Consider the following 12,322-nt stretch of genomic DNA (forward strand, 5'->3'; position numbering starts at 1 on the left):
ATGCATCCAACCACCGCGCAGTCATCAGAAAACTTCTGAAGATGGCAGGTCTCTGTGCAGTGGCTGAAGTCTGTGGTGTAGAGGGTGAAGAGGAAGGGGGAGAGGACAGTCCCCTGTGGTGCCCCTGTGTTGCTGATTACCTTGTCAGACACACACTTTGCGAGACGTACATATTGTGGTCTTCCTGTCAGGTGATCAACAATCCAGGACACCAGAGAAGCATCCACCTGCATCGCTGCTAACTTATCACCCAGGAGGGTCGGCCTGATGGTATTGAAAGCACTGGAAAAGTCGAAAGACATGACCCTCACAGTGCTGGTCCAGATGGGTGTAGACACGATTGATCAGGTTCCCTCCTCACAATTGGCACATAGCGGGGGGTGAGGTGAATCAGGTTATGATCTGACCTACCAAGTGGGGGGAGGGAGAAGGAGCTGTATGCATCCTTGACATTAGCATACAGTAGGTCTAGAATTTTTTCTCCCCTGGTCGGACAGTCCACATATTGTCTGAATGTTGGTAGTGTATTGTCCAGTGATACATGGTTGAAGTCACCCGAGATTACAATAAAGGCACTCGGGTGCTGAGTCTGTAACCAGGCTATGGCAGAGTGGATAGTGTCACATGCAGCTGTGGGGTTAGCAGAGGGAGGAACATAAACAGCCACCAAGATGACGTGAGAGAATGTCCTTATAATCTTTTAATACAGAATATACTCAACAGTACAAGGAAGGAATGTTCTGACTGTATCTCTTTTGCATTGTTTCTTTATTTGGGGGATTAATAACGATAGTCTTTTTAAATTCTCTTTTTAAAAAAAGCCCATTTGTTTTGTTTTGTTTTTTGTTGTTGTTTTTTAAACACAGGACTTCCTTTATGGTAAATCTCAGGATCAAATTATAGCAGTATTGAATTTTCATAAGATTTTTGTATCTCATCAAAATGTAAACCTGATCATCTTAGTATTGCAACTTTTACTTGCAAACTTTCTTTCACCAAAGAGTCTAAATTTCTAGCATTCCCCTGTTGCTTGCTTCCTCCTAATTTCTTGTTAGGAAACTAAATGGAAAAGGTTTACCACTTAAAGACACATCAACATCCTGTGGATTTTTTTAGTCCAACAGATCAAAAACAAAACAACATGTAAAAATAACCTCTCTTCAAATCTGAATGGCATATGTACACCACAACACTTCCATATATGAGTGATATACACACAAAAAACACATGGGAAGTGACTGAGGTAGCTGAGTGTTGCAGCTTTAAAAGGATGCATTCAAACATTCACTAGTAAGCAACACACATTTAATCTCAAAACTCTCTGGAAACAAAATACGGAAGTTTACATCAGATATTTTGATGTATCAAAACTACAAACTTACATTGTTTCCTTCAATGAATTGTCACGGTTCTGGGTCACCGACTGTGGTGAGTGAAATGGACACTCTTTCTGTTCCTTCTGACTCAGGTGCTAGGTTTATTTTTTCAGGAGCTATTTTTTGTGTCTCCTCGGAAAATAACAAGGATTTCTCTGTCTCACCCATGGTCATTGCTCCTAAGACTGCCTTTGTTGAGCCAACGTGTCGTGTTAATGACTGTGATCACGCTGTTGTTTCCATGCCCGGAGTAGCTGAGCCTTGCACTATGAACATAGGGAATTTAAGTGTTAGGGAAGCTTTTTTGTCTCCGTCAGCTCCTTCAGGGAAAGCAATAAACCTTTCTGAAACAGGGTTTTCTGACCATATTGTCCCGTCCTCACTTTCACCCCAGTCACACATCAAGTCTGTAAAGTTGCCCGCAGTTCAGTCAGCCACTCCACCACCTATCACGCCTCCACTACAACAGTCTCCGCTGCCTATAGCTCAGCTGCCCCGAGCTCAGCAGCCTACCCACTCATTCATTCAGTCACCATCATAATTACAAGCAGGGGACACACTTCATCATTACATCTGCTGGTTCATTTAAGCTGGCCATCTCAGAGACAGTTGCTTCCTCTAGGGCCTCCCCAGAGGCTGGGTGTCAGTCACCAGCCAACTCTGGACCTCTAGAGGTCAAGACACCAACACAAGCAGCTTCACTGGGGAACTTTACTGAGCAGTCTCAGCTGTCATCCCCTGCTGAGAGCTCCAGTGAGTTCGCCCTTCTGCCTCCGTCCTCTGCTGGAAGGTCAGAAGGACCCGTTCAGCCGTCTATATCTCAGCTGGAGGGCCGGAGGAGCCCGTCCAGCCTCAAGCCACGTCAGCTGGGGGTTTGGGAGAACCCAGCCAGCCTCAAGTTTTGTCAGCTGGAGGGCCCAAGCCACCCGTCCAGCCTCAGGCCAAGTTAGCTGGAGGGCCCGAGGAGCCCGTCCAGCCTCAAGCCACGTCAGCTGGGGGTTTGGGAGAACCCAGCCAGCCCCTGGTCTCGTCAGCTGGGGGTTCAGGTGAACCCAGCCAGCATCATGCCTTGTCTGCTGGAGGGCCCGAGTCGCTCATCCAGCTTCAAGCCAAGTTAGCTGGTGGGTCCGAGGAGCCCACCCAGCACCACGCCTCGTCTTGTGGGGGTCCTGGACGACCCAGCCAGCACATCCTCATGTCAGCTGATGGTCCGGGGAAGTCTGTTCAGCCGTCACCTGCTGAACCATCCCCTGCGACTTCTACACCGTCACCTGCAGCATTCACATCACTGCCTGCAGCCTCACCGCCTGCTGCATCCACATCACCGCCTGCTGCATCCACATCACCGCCTGCTGCATCCACATCACCGCCTGCTGCATCCACATCACCGCCTGCTGCATCCACATCACCGCCTGCTGCATCCACATCACCGCCTGCTGCATCCACATCACCGCCTGCTGCATCATCGCCTGCAGCATCATCGCCTGCAGCATCATCGCCTGCAGCATCGCCACTGTCAGGTTCCGCAGCCGCCACCCTGCCGTCAGGTTCCACAGTGTCTTCATCCACGCCTGCAGCATCAGCCTCATCCATGCCTGCAGCGTCAGCCTCATCCACGCCTGCAGTGTCAGCCTCATCCACGCCTGCAGTGTCAGCCTCATCCACGCCTGGTCCTGCCTCTGTGTCTTCATCCAAGCCTGGTCCAGCCTCCGTGTCTTCATCCACGCCTGGTCCAGCCTCCATGTCTTCATCCACACCTGATCCAGTCTCCGTGTCTTCATCCACGTCTGGTCCAGCCTCCGTGACTTCATCTTCGCCTGGTCCAGCTTCAGCCTCGCCTTTGCCTGGCCCAGCTTCAGCCTCGCCTTTGCCTGGTCCAGCTTCAGCGTCTGCTTCAGCCTCGTCTGGTCCTGCCTCGTCTGGTCCTGCCTCGTCTGCTTTTGCCTTGTCTGCTTCAGCCTCATCTGCTCCAGCCTCGTCTGCTCCAGCCTCGTCTGGTTCAAGGTTCAAGGTTCAAGGTTCTTTATTTGTCACATGCATAGTTGTACAAGTATAACACACAGTGAAATGTAGCCTGACACGCTCCTCGACATGTGCAAAAAAATTGGGGGGGGGGGGGGGGGGGGGGTGTAGAGGAAGAACATTATATATATATATATATATATATATATATATATATATATATATATATATATATATATATATATATATATATATATGAAGAGGCCGCTAGAAAGGCTGCAACCACCAAGTACCTGCAGAGGGTCAGGCAAGTCCTGAGGAGTCAGCTGAATGGTAAGAACAAGATCCGGGCCATCAACACATACGCCCTGCCCGTGATCAGGTACCCTGCTGGGGTAATAGGCTGGCCAAAGGAGGAGATAGAAGCCACTGACATAAAGACAAGAAAGCTCCTGACCATGCATGGAGGGTTTCACCCCAAGTCCAGCACCCTGAGGCTGTACGCTAAGCGGAAGGAAGGGGGCCGGGGACTGGTGAGTGTCAGCACCACAGTCCAGGATGAGACAAGGAACATCCAAGAATACATTGGGAAGATGGCCCCAACTGACCGAGTGCTCAGTGAATACCTCAGGCAGCAGAAACCCAAGAAAGAGGAGGGAGACGAGGAACCATCATGGAAGGACAGGCCCCTGCACGGTATGTACCACCGGCAGATAGAGGAGGTGGCTGATATCCAGAAATCCTACCAGTGGCTGGACAAAGCTGGACTGAAAGACAGCACAGAGGCACTAATCATGGCAGCACAAGAACAAGCTCTGAGTACAAGATCCATAGAGGCTGGGGTCTATCACACCAGGCAAGACCCCAGGTGCAGGCTGTGTAAAGATGCCCCAGAGACAATCCAGCACATAACAGCAGGGTGCAAGATGCTAGCAGGCAAGGCATACATGGAACGCCATAACCAAGTGGCCGGCATAGTGTACAGGAACATCTGTGCCGAGTATAACCTAGAAGTCCCGAGGTCAAAATGGGAGATGCCCCCAAGGGTGGTGGAGAACGACCGAGCTAAGATCCTGTGGGACTTCCAGATACAGACGGACAAAATGGTGGTGGCTAACCAACCGGATATAGTGGTGGTAGACAAACAGAAGAAGACGGCCGTAGTGATCGATGTAGCGGTTCCGAATGACAGCAATATCAGGAAGAAGGAACACGAGAAGCTGGAGAAATACCAAGGGCTCAGAGAAGAGCTCGAGAGGATGTGGAGGGTGAAGGTAACGGTGGTCCCCGTGGTAATCACCCTCAAGCTCCCAGGCCTCTGGTAGAGGACCCGAGCTTGAAGGATAAACCGCCCGCAGGGGCGTGCTGGGTTTTATATATATATATATATATATATATATATATATATATATATATATGTAGTATATACATTGGGTGAATGTGCAGTAGTAGCAGCAAGCAGGTGAATTCTGTACATTAATATGAATAGACATCTGACTATTTTGCAGAATAGACAATATAAACATATTTAAAATTAAAGGAATTGAAATGTACATTGTGCCTTGGTTTAGTGTCTGGAAGAGTCCTGTCTCAGTCAATTATAGATGATGTGAGCGGGTGTGTGTGTGTGTTTAGGGCACGGATGGCTTGGGGATAGAAGCTCCTCTTGAGTCTCTCTGTCCTTGCCCGGAAGATGCGGAACCTTCTACCAGATTGCAGAAGTTGGAACAGTTTGTTGCCAGGATGGGACGGGTCCTTCAGTATCTGCGCTGCTCTAGTCCGGCATCTCCTGGTGTAGGTGTCCTGAAGCGGGGGGAGAGCAATCCTGCAGCAGCGTTCTGCTGTGCGGATCACTCTCTGGAGAGCTTTTTGGTCCTTCACACAGCTGTTCCCAAACCACGATGTCATGTTCTGTGTGAGGATGCTCTCCACAGCGCCTGTATAAAAAATCCTGAGGATCTTTGGAGAGACCCTGAACTTCCTCAGTTGTCGTAGGTGATACAGGCGCTGCCTAGCCTTTTTGGTCTGGACCTGAATGTGGGCAGCCCATGTCAGGTCTGAGGAGATGTGGACACCAAGATACTTGAAGGACTGCACCCTCTCCACTGGAGCTCCATTGATGATAATGGGCTTGTAGTCCCTGTGCTGACTCCTTCTGAAGTCCACCACCAGCTCCTTGGTCTTGCTGACGTTCAGCTGGAGGTGGTTGTCCTGGCACCACGATGCCAGATTCTTCACTTCATCCATGTAGGCCGCCTCATCGTTGTTGGAGATGGCACCCAACACCACTGTGTCGTCAGCAAACTTCACAATGGTGTTGGAGCCATGGGTGGCCACACAGTCTGAAGTGTAGAGGGAGTAGAGCAGTGGCGAGAGGACACATCACTGAGGTGCTCCTGTGCTGATGGTGATGCTGTTGGAGAAGCACCTGCCCACCCTCACCACCTGAGTTCTGCCAGTGAGGAAGTCCAACACCCATGCACACAGACGGCTGTTAAGTCCCAGATCCCTCAGCTTTGTGAACAGTCTGAAGGGCACTATTGTGTTAAACGCTGAACTGTAATCAACAAACAGCATTCGCACATAGTTACCCTGTTTCTTGTCCACATGGCTGAGAGTGGTGTGTAGGACGTGGGCGATGGCATCCTCTGTGGATCTGTTGGATCTGTAGGCGAACTGCAGCGGATCTGTGGTGTCTGGGATGGAGGAGGAGATGATGTTCTTCAGCAGCCTCTCAAACACCTTCATTACTACCGAGGTCAGTGCAACTGGCCGGTAATCGTTCAGGGATGAGGGTTTGCTGTTCTTGGGCACAGGGATGATGGTGGATCTTTTGAAGCATGTGGGGACCACAGACTTCGCCAGGGACTCGTTGAAGATGTAAGTGAACACACCTGGTCCCGCCTCGTCTGGTCCCGCGGTTGCCACACCGTCATTGGACCCGGCTCGTCCTGTTCCAGGCCTCTAGTTGGGCGTTATGGCCATCAAGGCCGGCCTCCGGAGAGAGTTTGTCGCCACCACTGGCTTCGCGGCCGGCCTCCGGACCTGCTCAGTGGCCGCCACTGCCTTCCAAGTGGCCGGCCTCCTGATTGGTTTTGTCTGCACCGCCGCCGTTGCCTTGTGCACGGTTGGCCCCCAGAACTGTTTGCCCGTCGTCACAGTTGCTGTCCGCACGGCCGGTATCCAGAACTGTCTTGGTCCTTGTGTTGTCGACCCCCGGGTCGACCCCCTGAACTTTTCACGGACTTTTGTTGAGCTCTGGTTTGGTTTTTGGTTTTGATTCTGTTTTCCTGTGTTCTTGGACTCATGAATGGTCTTGTTTTGTGTTGGACTGTTTTCTTACGTTTTTGGACTGATTTGGACTCTTGTGCTCCTTGTTTTTTGTCTCGCTGTGTTTCTCTGTGTGCATTTAAGTCGTGTCTTCTGTCATTGTAGTTGCTGGTCCACCTGTGTATCCACCATGTCTCACCCGTGTGTTCTCCCTGCTGTCCATCATCATTCTCCTCTGCTCGTTCTCATTCTTGTTCAGGTTTGTGTTCTGTATTTAGTTTGTTCCCAGTATAGTTTAGTCCTTCCTCCGTTTGCAATTTGTCCATTTTTAGTTTTGTGCTTAATAAACCACCTTCTCACCCTTACACGTGCCTGCAATTGGATCCTCCTTTATTTTACCACACGGCTCATCTCACTCGCTGTGACATGAATAGAACAAACCAGAATTTCCAGCACAGGTTGAAGCATGTTTAGTCCAACAAAAGCTAAAAGAAGCCACATCATCATACTGTATGTCATTAAAATGGGCAGTGAGCATTCAAAATGTCATAATCTCACAACTCGCCCAGAAACTGGATACACCCCCACCACCTGAAAAAAAACCCAATAAGCTTCAGGATTTATTAGAATACCTATCATAGTTGATATCAGAGTTGCTAACCCATTTACATTACTTGATTTGTGCAGTAACAATTTGGACTCAATATATGCTGACTTCATACCACCATGAAAAGCTGGTTGGATACACAAAAATATGTAAGACCACCAAAAGAACCTACATTGCTGATGGGAGTGTCTGCATTGGAGAACTGAACAATGGAAGAAGGTGGCTTGATCTGATGAATCAGGTTTTCCTTTGTATCATGCCTAAGGTCGGGTGGGTCAATACACTCCTAGGAACATATGTCAGCAAGATGCACAAGAGGAAGAAGACAAACTGCTGAAGGCAATGTGATGTTTTGTTTGATGCTTTGACATCCCTGGCCCACTCGAGGTCAGGGATGAGTTCCTGCCCCAAGTGGAGGGGTTTAAGTATCTCGGGGTCTTGTTCATGAGTGACAGGAGAAGGGAGCGGGAGATTGATAGACGGATTGGTGTGGCAGCCGCAGTGATGCGGACTTTGTACCGGTCTGTTGTGGTGAAGAGAGAGCTGAGTGTAAAAGCGAAGCTCTCAAATTACCGGTCGATCTACGTCCCTACCCTCCCCTATGATCAAAAGATGTGGGTAGTGCCTGAAAGAACGAGATCGCGGACACAAGCGGCGGAAATGGGCTTCCTCCGAAGGGTGGCTGGCCTTTCCCTTAGAGATAGGGTGAGAAGTTCGGCCATTCGGGAGGGGCTCAGAGTAGAGCCGCTGCTCCTCCACGTCGAAAGGAGCCAGTTGAGGCGGCATCTGACAAGGATGCCTCCTGGGCAGTAGCGGTTTTTGATACGGGAGACACGGGCGGTTGCCCGGGGTGGCATCGTGGTGGGGGGCGGCATCACGGGCATCAGCAAAACAAAAAAAGAATAAAAATTGCTCGTACTCATGCTGCCCCGACATCAACCAGCGCATATTGGGAATGGTACAGGCACCGATCAGTTTTCTATCATACGTTTGCTGGGGCGCCCTCCGTTTGCGAGCTGCACCTGCTGCTTGCGGCACAGGGAGGAGAGGGCGGGGCGGCGGGGGATTCTCTGGCTGGCTGGAGCAGCATCTAATAACCAACTCGCAAAATAAAACAAAATAAAAACAAAACAACAAACACGAAAACACCAGACATTATGATACAGACTTATAATTTGCACCGATGTTTTTTTGAAATTATTATACGCGAAAGTGTGCGCGAGAGCCTTCGGTGCGCCTGCTTGCTGCTGAAGTCAAAGTAAACTTTATTGTCATCTCCGCTACATACAGTCCAGTATATAGAGAGTCGAGACGACGAGGCTCCAGTTACAGCAGTGCAAGTAAACAAACAATAAATATAAGAACAGTAAGAAAATAAATATACGCTTTAGGACTCGGGGTAAAGGGATCAATAACAATTTAAAATTTATAATTTACAGTTTGATGATTTAAAGTCTCATACACAACCCGTCGAAAGGGGAGGGGGGCTGCTGCTTCCAAATAGAGCACATTTCATTCATAATGTTGTAAATTATGTATTCATGATTTGAATCCTGGGTTGTGTGAAATCCTAGAAATAAACCCTAGACAAAGTGAATATGTGAACTAAGGTGTAGGTCTATTAGGTTATGTTGTGGTGATCCTTGGGTTGGGGAATGGGTGTTCATAATGGAGTTCAAAATTAAAACCAATGGAAGATGGACAAGAAAAGTTCAAAGCCATCAGGTGCTCAGTTTAGAAAAAAGAGAAAAGAAGAGGAGAAACGAGCAAAAGATAGAGGTAAGCAAATATGTCATTGGATAATGGCAGGTCATGTATCCTGAAACAATCAGAATCAGAATACTTTATTAATCCCTAAGGAAATTATGTGGGTTACAGTTGCTCCAAAAAGAAATGGTAAAAATAGTAACAGTAACAGACTAAACTCCAAACAATATATTATGTTACAGATTTTAATATTAATTAGTCATTGTCAATTGTTGATTTGTCCTGTTCTCATTGTATGACGAATTATGATGGCTGTTTGGTAGCTGTTTGCATACGGTGCATACTCTCTCTCTCTCTTCATGTGTGTGTGTGTGTGTGTGTTTCTCTGGTGAATTTCGACAGCAGTTTTATGTTAATGTACAATCGTTAATATGTTTTATGTGTGTGTGTGGGGGTGGGGTGGGGGCGCGCCAGAGGGAGTGTTAGCCCGAGGTGCCAAACAGGCTAGGACCGCCACTGCTCCTGGGTGAGGTGTTCAGGGCATGTCCCACCGTTAAATATACTACGTCAGATGCTTCATAGACCTTTCATTTTTAATTTCACCTAAATTAACAGAGGAGATCCTGTTCTCTTCAGCATCATTAGCTGTGTCCAAATAAAACACAAAAAACCTCTTAAACTCATCCAGTTTAAGAAGAAGAGTATTTTTTACGGAGAAGTTCTGAGCAATTATGAAATTATGAACGTATGAACTGAATGGCTTTAATAATTAGGCTTGACAGAAGAATGAAGCTATTACCTGCAGGCTACTGTGTCCAGTATGTCTATAACAATCAAAGCTTTGATTGTTCAACCAGCCTCGCAGGATCATTCAAGAAGATGAAACTGTAGAACACGCATCTCAGATTACTGGTTAGTGTAATTACCCGCATAGCATTCTTGTTAGTTGCAATGTATGTCATTTAATTAAAATTAAAATACGGCCATCGAAAACGAACTACACTATTGATAGATCGAGTTCCAAAATTCAAAGCTGCATTCACACCTTTCAACAAAAAAACACAAGAAAAAAATAATAATTTCTTGCAGACCAAAATAGGCAAGCGTAAATACTCATGAATGTTAAAATGTTCTTGGGCACAGGGATGATGGTGGATCTTTTGAAGCATGTGGGGACCACAGACTTCGCCAGGGACTCGTTGAAGATGTAAGCGAACACACCTGGTCCCGCCTCGTCTGGTCCCGCGGTTGCCACACCGTCATTGGACCCGGCTCGTCCTGTTCCAGGCCTCTAGTTGGGCGTTATGGCCATCAAGGCCGGCCTCCGGAGAGAGTTTGTCGCCACCACTGGCTTCGCGGCCAGCCTCCGGACCTGCTCAGTGGCCGCCACTGCCTTCCAAGTGGCCGGCCTCCTGATTGGTTTTGTCTGCACCGCCGCCGTTGCCTTGTGCACGGTTGGCCCCCAGAACTGTTTGCCCGTCGTCACAGTTGCTGTCCGCACGGCCGGTATCCAGAACTGTCTTGGTCCTTGTGTTGTCGACCCCCAGGTCGACCCCCTGAACTTTTCACGGACTTTTGTTGAGCTCTGGTTTGGTTTTTGGTTTTGATTCTGTTTTCCTGTGTTCTTGGACTCATGAATGGTCTTGTTTTGTGTTGGACTGTTTTCTTACGTTTTTGGACTGATTTGGACTCTTGTGCTCCTTGTTTTTTGTCTCGCTGTGTTTCTCTGTGTGCATTTAAGTCGTGTCTTCTGTCATTGTAGTTGCTGGTCCACCTGTGTATCCACCATGTCTCACCCGTGTGTTCTCCCTGCTGTCCATCATCATTCTCCTCTGCTCGTTCTCATTCTTGTTCAGGTTTGTGTTCTGTATTTAGTTTGTTCCCAGTATAGTTTAGTCCTTCCTCCGTTTGCAATTTGTCCATTTTTAGTTTTGTGCTTAATAAACCACCTTCTCACCCTTACACGTGCCTGCAATTGGATCCTCCTTTATTTTACCACACGGCTCATCTCACTCGCTGTGACATGAATAGAACAAACCAGAATTTCCAGCACAGGTTGAAGCATGTTTAGTCCAACAAAAGCTAAAAGAAGCCACATCATCATACTGTATGTCATTAAAATGGGCAGTGAGCATTCAAAATGTCATAATCTCACAACTCGCCCAGAAACTGGATACACCCCCACCACCTGAAAAAAAACCCAGTAAGCTTCAGGATTTATTAGAATACCTATCATAGTTGATATCAGAGTTGCTAACCCATTTACATTACTTGATTTGTGCAGTAACAATTTGGACTCAATATATGCTGACTTCATACCACCATGAAAAGCTGGTTGGATACACAAAAATATGTAAGACCACCAAAAGAACCTACATTGCTGATGGGAGTGTCTGCACTGGAGAACTGAACAATGGAAGAAGGTGGCTTGATCTGATGAATCAGGTTTTCCTTTGTATCATGCCTAAGGTCGGGTGGGTCAATACACTCCTAGGAACATATGTCAGCAAGATGCACAAGAGGAAGAAGACAAACTGCTGAAGGCAATGTGATGTTTTGTTTGATGCTTTGACATCCCTGGCCCACTCGAGGTCAGGGATGAGTTCCTGCCCCAAGTGGAGGGGTTTAAGTATCTCGGGGTCTTGTTCATGAGTGATGGGAGAAGGGAGCGGGAGATTGATAGACGGATTGGTGTGGCAGCCGCAGTGATGCGGACTTTGTACCGGTCTGTTGTGGTGAAGAGAGAGCTGAGTGTAAAAGCGAAGCTCTCAAATTACCGGTCGATCTACGTCCCTACCCTCCCCTATGATCAAAAGATGTGGGTAGTGCCTGAAAGAACGAGATCGCGGACACAAGCGGCGGAAATGGGCTTCCTCCGAAGGGTGGCTGGCCTTTCCCTTAGAGATAGGGTGAGAAGTTCGGCCATTCGGGAGGGGCTCAGAGTAGAGCCGCTGCTCCTCCACGTCGAAAGGAGCCAGTTGAGGCGGCATCTGACAAGGATGCCTCCTGGGCAGTAGCGGTTTTTGATACGGGAGACACGGGCGGTTGCCCGGGGTGGCATCGTGGTGGGGGGGCGGCATCACGGGCATCAGCAAAACAAAAAATAAATAAAAATTGCTCGTACTCATGCTGCCCCGACATCAACCAGCGCATATTGGGAATGGTACAGGCACCGATCAGTTTTCTATCATACGTTTGCTGGGGCGCCCTCCGTTTGCGAGCTGCACCTGCTGCTTGCGGCACAGGGAGGAGAGGGCGGGGCGGCGGGGGATTCTCTGGCTGGCTGGAGCAGCATCTAATAACCAACTCGCAAAATAAAACAAAATAAAAACAAAACAACAAACACGAAAACACCAGACATTATGATACAGACTTATAATTTGCACCGATGTTTTTTTGA

This window comes from Rhamphochromis sp. 'chilingali', assembly GCF_963969265.1.
Source record: "Rhamphochromis sp. 'chilingali' genome assembly, chromosome: 22".
In the NCBI taxonomy this organism is placed as follows: Eukaryota; Metazoa; Chordata; class Actinopteri; order Cichliformes; family Cichlidae; genus Rhamphochromis; species Rhamphochromis sp. 'chilingali'.